The following is an 8,172-nucleotide window of genomic DNA, read 5'->3' as shown; positions in this document are numbered from 1 at the left end:
TGGGGATTGACAGATGAGTGCAAAGCGCTGCTGGTGGGAGCTTGGGGCCAGCGGAGGCGAGGAGGCCTGTAAATCTGCAGTGCTTTCTGCATGGCGGGGCAAGAACGGACAGAAGACCATCACTCTCTTTGAGGCCCTCGTAAATCAGTCGGCTAAATGAACCAACTAGCCTTGGCACCGGTTTAACGTCAACCAGGAACTCGTACGGACGCCACACACACACGGCCTGAGAAACTATGGGCCAATAAACCTTGAACACTGATCTCATCCCCCCACTTGTTTGAGGCCAACGAGCTCGTTAATGTGGCTAGCAGGTTAAGGCTGCTGTGGTTTTGGCGTCGTTTCATTAGAGAGGTGTTACATGCGAAATGAGACGTGTGGTGTTTCTCATCTGTGGCACTACGAGGAACAAGGCCAAATTGGTGTGCGCGCTGGGTGCTGTAAATGTAAATGCACTCTGCTGCTCTCATCTTTGGGCTTGTGGCATTTGCCTGCCTGAATGTCGCTGCCTCTACTGTATTGCTGAGCAAACAGTTTGTCTCTACTTGCTTTGTGTCTTAAACAACCGGAGACGGTTCTTTTGAAATTGTGTTTTTTTCCCTTTGATCCCAATATGAATCCTTTGGCTCTAACAAAAAACTCTCAGTTGAGCAAAGGTGAAATCACTTCTCTGAAAGGATCACCGCACCCATAGAGCGAAGACTGGCAGGGCCAAGAGCGAGCTATCACTTCAGTTTGAGGAGGAGATGGGAGTAAGGGTGGCAGTTGAGGACACACGGTGGGGAGGAGGATTCAGATATCTGCTGCCCCCGTCCCGTGCTTAATTTATTTCCCAGGAATGAAAAAGAAACGGGAGGTGAGGCGAGACTTAACCTGGGGTCACGACTTAATTGTGGCAGTAGCAGGGGTTGGATGTAGCAGAATAATTTGCTTTGGCTGTGCTTTGGTTAAGGAGAGCAGAAGAGGAAGAAAGCAGTTGTTTTTCTTCTGACTGATTGGATTAAAGAAATCTTTTGTCAGAGCAAAGCACTCGCAGACATACTAGTGAGAGAAAAGAGGAAAAACGGGAAACTCCCTACAGACAAAACAAATGTGTGAGACGTCTGGAGAATAGCAAAGGAGTGTAAGAGAAACAGTAGTCATGATGAAGTTGGTTAATATCACCCCGGTGCAGAGTGGATGAGTGGGAGTGAGAAAGGGAGTGGAGGATGTGGAGCAAACGGTAGCTGATTCAGTCAGGCACGTATTGATGTGCAAGCCCTCAAATTGCCAAAGTAAATTACACTATTACACATTTTGTTTCATTTGTAAATAAATGTAGGCTAGACTGCATGGATATAAAACAATGTGATAATTGCATGAATACTGGATAGAACAAATGTTTGAAATGTCTAATGCCCTACCACTTACCCATGAAAAATGTGTGAAACTTCTGGAGAATAGTCAAAGGAGAATGTAAAAGAAGCAGTAGTCATAATGAAGTTGGTTAATATCGCCCCGGTGCAGAGTGGGAGTGGGAGTGAGCATGGGAGTGGAGGATGTGGAGCAAACGGTAGCTGATTCAGTCAGGCACGTTTTGATGCACAAGCCTTCAAAATGACAAAGTAAATTACACTTACACTTGTGTTATTAACAGGAACGAGAATCCTAGCTATTTTGTTTCATTTCTAAATAAATGTAGGCTAGACTGCATGGATATAAAACAATGTGATAATTGCATGAATACTGGATAGAACAAATGTTTGAAATGTCCGGAGAATAGTCAAAGGAGTGTATAAGAAACAGTAGTTGTCATGATGAAGTTGGTTAATATCGCCCCGGTGCAGAGTGGGAGTGGGAGTGAGCATGGGAGTGGAGGATGCGGAGATGTGGATGGGGACACACAGTAATCTGACATTCAATTTATTATAGTCGCTCGACATACAGTACAGTACACGCTGCATGTTCATGGTTTGTGTGGGAGGGAAATAAAAAGCTGTCAAAGAAAGTCCACCAGGATAACTCCAACTCCCATTGTCATTGTGACACAACACTCCACAGCAATGATCACTGCACACAAGGAAATTGCATTTATGCCTCTCCCGTGTAAGGGGGCAGCCCCCAAATGGTGCCCCAAGGGAGCAGTGTGGCGGAATGGTACCATACTCAGGGTATTTCAGTCATAATAATAATAATAATAATAATAATAATAATATGTTGGTTTTATATAGCACCTTTCAAGGAACCCAAGGTCGCTGAGGAGGAGGATGGGGAAGAGCACTGGTTAATTACTCTCCCCACCAACCTGGCGGGTCAGGAGTCGAACCAGCATCCTTTGGGCCACAAGTCTGACGCCCTTACCACATGACAAATGTGTGAAACGTCTGGAGCATAGCAAAGGAGTGTAAGAGAAGCAGTAGTCATGATGAAGTTGGTTAATATCGCCCCGGTGCAGAGTAGGAGTGTGGGAGTGAGAATGGGAGTGGAGGATGTGGAGATGTGGATGGGGACACACAGTAATCTGACATTCAATTTATTATAGTCGCTCGACATACAGTAGGCTACAGTACACGCTGCATGTTCATGGTTTGTGTGGGAGGGAGAGGTGTGAGGGGAATGGAAAATGTTGGAGTAGACGGTGGTTTGTATACTGTGTGTGTGTGTGTGTGTGTGTGTGTGTGTGTGTGTGTGTGTGTGTGTGTGTGTGTGTGTGTGTGTGTGTGTGTGCTTGTGTGAGAGAGAGAGAGAGAGAGAGAGAGAGAGAGAGAGAGAGAGAGAGAGAGAGAGAGAGAGAGAGAGAGTGAGATTGTGTGTGTGTGTGTGTGTGTGTGTGTGTGTGTGTGTGTGTGTGTGTGTGTGTGTGCGTGTGTGTGCGTGTTTGTGTGCGTGACAGGGGGGGTTCCAGATGACTGGGCGATGACTCCCAGGCTGGGCAAAGCTATCAGCATCCCTGTGTGTGTGCGTGTGTATGTGTATGTGTGCGTGTGTATGCATGCGTGCGTGCGTGTCTATGCGTATTGCCTGTAGAAGCGGCCTCGTCCCCAGCTGCCCAGCCGTGGCTATTTCCCGGCCATGGCCGCTTGCTCGAAGAAAGAAGTCCAAAGGCAGACCGGCTGGGTAGGCTATAGCAGAGCTCAGCCGAGCAAGATCATTGCTTTGACAAGCCCTTGAAGCCGCAGAGTGGCGACAATTTAGAAATTTCCACAGCATGGGGTATGCTGGGTACATCACTCATTTTCCCTTCTCTCAAGAGTGAGCGATGCAAGACACAGAGCAATTTAAGTTTCTGCCTACTGTTCTGTCTTGAAATGTTCCCTCTGACACAGTCCGCAAGGGTATTCACTACATTTTGAGGAGAATTTTTAGTTTTTGGCCCTAATAAGGCCCCGGCTGTATACTGCTGATATGGTTTTCTCCGTTTTTACTACTTGGAAAAATCAAAGATGTGTAATGAAACAAGCCTGTTGTTTTATGTGTCACTGGTTATTTTGCTACTACTTGTTTCAGATTTTCTACAGCAGCTGTGTCTGTGCCTGGGTGAGTCACGCGCGCGTGTGTGTGTGTGTGTGTGTGTGTGTGTGTGTGTGTGTGTGTGTGTGTGTGTGTGTGTGTGTGTGTGTGTGTGTGTGTGTGTGTGTGTGTGTGTGCGCGTGCGTGTGCGTGCGTGTGCGTGCGTGTGTGCGTGCGTAGACTTTGACGATCATGCAGCACTTTAGAGATACAGAAAGAAAATCAATCAATTTCATTCATGGAGAAACTCAGACCCACAACCTCCACAGCCACTCGAGTGGTGAGCCACTGCCGCAGGTAGACGAAAAAAAGAAAAAAGACAGAAAGAAAGAAAAAAAAACACTGCATAGTGTGGGTAGATTAAAAGCGGATGGCCTTCTGCTGCAAGCCAAAATACTGCAACAGCATTAGAACAGTCACAACAGAAGCAGCATCAACAACGCCATCAGAAAGCATAACTAGATTGTGAAATAAATAGCCCCATGCAAAATATCATCATGCAAATCAAGTTGAGAGTGTTTATTGTCAGATGCACTTTAGGCTACGAAATGAATGCTCATTAACCGAGCATAACAAGGATAAACTTCAAACATTAGAAATCAAAACCTAGAGAGCCAATTGAAAGACAGCAGCGGGCAGCCGTGGTGTTATGGCTAGGGAGTTGGTTTTGTAGATCACAGCGTTGCAGATTCCTTTCCTGCCTTTACCAGTCCTCCCTACACCTCCATCCATGGTTGAGGTGCCCTTGAGCAAGGCACCTAAGCCCACACTGCTCCAGGGACTGTAACCAATAGCCTGTAATATCTGTAAGTCGCTTTGGATAAAAGAAAGCGTCAGCTAATTGTAATGTAATAACAATAATGTAATAATAACAGCACATAGCTGTTAACACATGATGTGGCTCAGAGGGCTAGTATGCTGAACCATCATGGCAGGGACAAAGATTCGATTCCAGTCCGATGCGATTTCCCTATCCTTCCCCATCTCTTTCTCTCCCTATCTCAATAAAGGCTAAGAAGACGCCTAAAAACAAATATTTACTAAAGGAAGAAAGATGGCATACAGGCGTGGGCCTACATGTCAGTAAGTGGAGAAGACGCGCTCACACTATCGTCTAAATAGGCTACTTAACAATTCTTAACTGGGTGCTGAATCCCACAAAAACTTGAATAAATAAATGAAGCGAAGGACAGCACTCTTCAGATTTCTTCTTTGTTTTTTTCTTTGTGGGCGAATAAACAAAGAAGAAATCTGAAGAGTGCTGTCCTTTGCTTCATTTATTCCTACATGTCGGTAAGCATACTGGCGTGCAGGATTTGAGAGATTTTCAGTAGGTGGTGGGTGGCTGCAAACACGTCCAAGAGGTAGAGGCAGCGATACCTGCATATATATTATTAACACTCGCATCTCAGATTATCACCGTTTCAATTTACAATCTCTGGTCTCTCCGTCACAAATCTCCCCCCTCCCTCTCATCTCAGCTCTGACCTTTGCCTTCATGCAGGTTTCATTTATCACCAAAGTAAAAATAGAAATGCCTATAGATTTTTTCTTCTTCCCTCCTCTCCTCTCATCTGATGAAATCAGGACGTTTAGGAGCAATGCCGCCGACTCCCCGCCGGATAGACGGGGTAAATCAAAACGTCTCCAGCCGCTCTCTCTCGCTCTCTTTCTCTCTCTCTCTCTCTCTCTCTCCCTCTCTCCCTCTCTCTCTCCCTCCAAGGCCTCAGAGATGCCATTTGAGATGTCCGCATTGACGCTTAACCGCACAGCTTTTTGCTTTTTTCCTGCTTTTTTCCCCCCTCGCTGACATCTGCTTATTCATGAGTCGTCACTTTTTTTTTCTTCGTCAGATTGAAATTTGCCACCCACCCATCACCACTGCAGATCAGAGGAGTAGAGAGCTCTGTGATGATATATTTTATTTATCTTGTTTTCAAACCCCTGTTAACCATTTGGGGGCTGGAAAGATGAGCCTTAGTCTTTTTTTTTCCGCCAAGAGCGAGAAATGTATAAGTTATAGAAAGGGGGGTGAGGAAGCAGCCGGAGCTGGGTGTGTCCTATTTCTCTTGCGTATATTCCAATCAAACTATGATAATAACACCTCGGCCCTTCCTTCCACCGACGGGCAAGAGTGGGAGTGTGCGTGGAAGCCAGAGGGAGGGAAAAAAGAGGTCGAAAACGAAAAAACGCTGCTGTGGGAGAGGAAAGGATGAATAAATTGCAAGGGGGGACTCCTGAGACACCAGCCCAGGCCCACCGACAGGGGAGGACAAAGGGGTATGTTTTATCAGGCCCATGGAGATAGGGGCCCAGAATTGGCTCCCCATTACATTGTATGTATCGTGTAGGGGGCCCTTTCTGATGACTTTGTCCTGGGCCCAGCGAAAGCTGTCAGCGGCCCTGGACACCAGCGCCAGCATCCTGGCATGCGGGCTGAGAGGCAGAAGTTATTTAAATGATGCCTTTCCTGCGGGGATGTGAGGGTGCATCGGGGGATACGCGGTAAGGCGTACTGTACTGTACGTACGCAGTGCGAGTGGTGAGGGTCTAAGAAAGCAGAACTCTATTGATCTATTAGACAGCGCATCAGCAAAAAAACCCTGCACTATTCATTTTATCTATCAACAGTATGTGTGGGAATGTTACTTAGAAAACAGCGTGTTCAGCACCTTAGAAGACGTTCTTAGTGTGTTGGGATTGTGTTGTGGGAGATATATCATAGAAAGCACAGAAGAAGGAGCGCGAGGGAGAGAGAGAGAGAGAGAGAGAGAGAGAGAGAGAGAGAGAGAGAGAGAGAGAGAGAGAGAGAGAGAGAGAGAGAGAGCCTGTCTTTCAAGGGCTTCCTGTTATGTTACTTGTGGTCTTTCCAAGGATCAAAGGCACAGAGTCGATATGCTCTCAGATTCTGAATGATACATCACAAACAGCTTGTTTGCCTGCCTGCCCTGGGTATGAGAAAACAAAGACAATAAAAATATCCTGTGGGACACAGCAATTTGAATAGCATGCAGTATGTAGAATACAGCATCTAGCATATCAAAGAGCAACCATAAAGCTAACAAAATACCCCTTCTTTGCATTCTAAATGTTTTGATTTTGTTTACATAATCCAGCCCCTCTGCGCTTGTCTTGAGAATAAGGTGTCTGGGACTGCAGGCAGGGAATGTAACTGAGTGACTAGAAGGCCTGGGCTGGGGGAAAATAGGTCCCTGGCACTTTTGGCAGAAAAGGGCCCCAATTAGTGGCACATAAATGACTCACTGGTGTACCCCGCACCCTCGTGGGCCCCTGTTTTCTTTTACATTTCTGAACATAGGGACCCACACAAGGGTGCGGGGCCCACCGGGCATGCCCGCTATGCCAGATGGCCAGATGGCCCTGGTGACTAGATGCCACCACCATCTGCGTTATGGAGTACTGTAACGCTATACTTCCACGGCACTTGATTTTAAAAGTGATCAAGTGAATTTATGCCACTTTTTATAGCAAAACTCCATCTGTGCACCAAGATGGTTATGATGGCAGGAGCAAAGAGTTCTAAGTGGCTAATTGGCCACCGCTTTAAAATGATATGACAGACCACCACTGACAACAACAGTGGGATATAGAACTAGGCTACATCAGAGATACAATTTTGTTGGAAGACCACTGGCTTAATTTCACCCCTCTTTATTTTGCACCCCTTTCCAATCCCCCAACCACATTAAAAAATGTTGCTTATAACACCAAGAATGATAGTGAGATGTTAATTCAATTTGACAAATGCCCGCTCCAACGCTAAAAGGAAACATCCCACAAATCAAGGAGGATGCCTCCTCCCCGTTTAAGGCAAATGAAGACACATTTTTCCACTTAGCTTTTCACAAAATGGGTGTAATTGCATCACCCTCCTTCCTTCAGCTGCACTGCACTCTCACTGCCCGTGTCTGCTCAACTGGCATCCTGTCAGACACCTTTACTGTAAGATAAAATGATGACTTATGCCTCTTTTCCACTGCCGGTTTTCTAGTAGGCCAACAGCTCAACACAGCCCGACTCGGCTGCCACTTTTTGCTTTACAATTGAGCTGTGTCATGCCTATTCGAAAAGCAAAAAGTGTTGGCCGAGTCGAGCTTTGTCGAGCTGTAGACCTACCAGAAAATCGGCAGTGGAAAAGAGGCACAAGCGAATGAACCAGCATTACAGTTTGACTTCGTGAAAAAAGTATACTCTAAAAAGCATGAAATCGTTGTTGGACAGTGTCAGTATATGATGCAATAATGCATTATGCCACATACAGCATACATATACATCCAAAGAAAAGATTGCGTAATGCATTTTTGTAATGTTGATGATGAATTCAGTTTAAACAGGATTAGTGAGACATAAATGTTGCTAAGACATGTAAATAGAATAGTAGGTAGTGACATTTTCATAGAAAAGAGTTTGTGTGGGTTGACATTATGGAATTAGGTATGAATGTGAATGTTTTTTGCAAGCGTTTCTGTCCCCTTTTAACAACAACCCTTTCAACAATTCCATTTTAAATCCAAAATATGTCTGAAAACAGACGGCAATCAAATGATAAGAAAGACACACTCCCTCCTACTATAATTCATCCCAAACGGCAATGGTCACCATACAACACATTTTATCAATTCTTGGCAGAACCAGTGATTGAATCCACAGCCACAGACACAT

The sequence above is a fragment of the Engraulis encrasicolus genome, chromosome 8 (assembly GCF_034702125.1).
Source record: "Engraulis encrasicolus isolate BLACKSEA-1 chromosome 8, IST_EnEncr_1.0, whole genome shotgun sequence".
In the NCBI taxonomy this organism is placed as follows: Eukaryota; Metazoa; Chordata; class Actinopteri; order Clupeiformes; family Engraulidae; genus Engraulis; species Engraulis encrasicolus.
Note: the sequence above shows the minus strand (reverse complement) of the source record.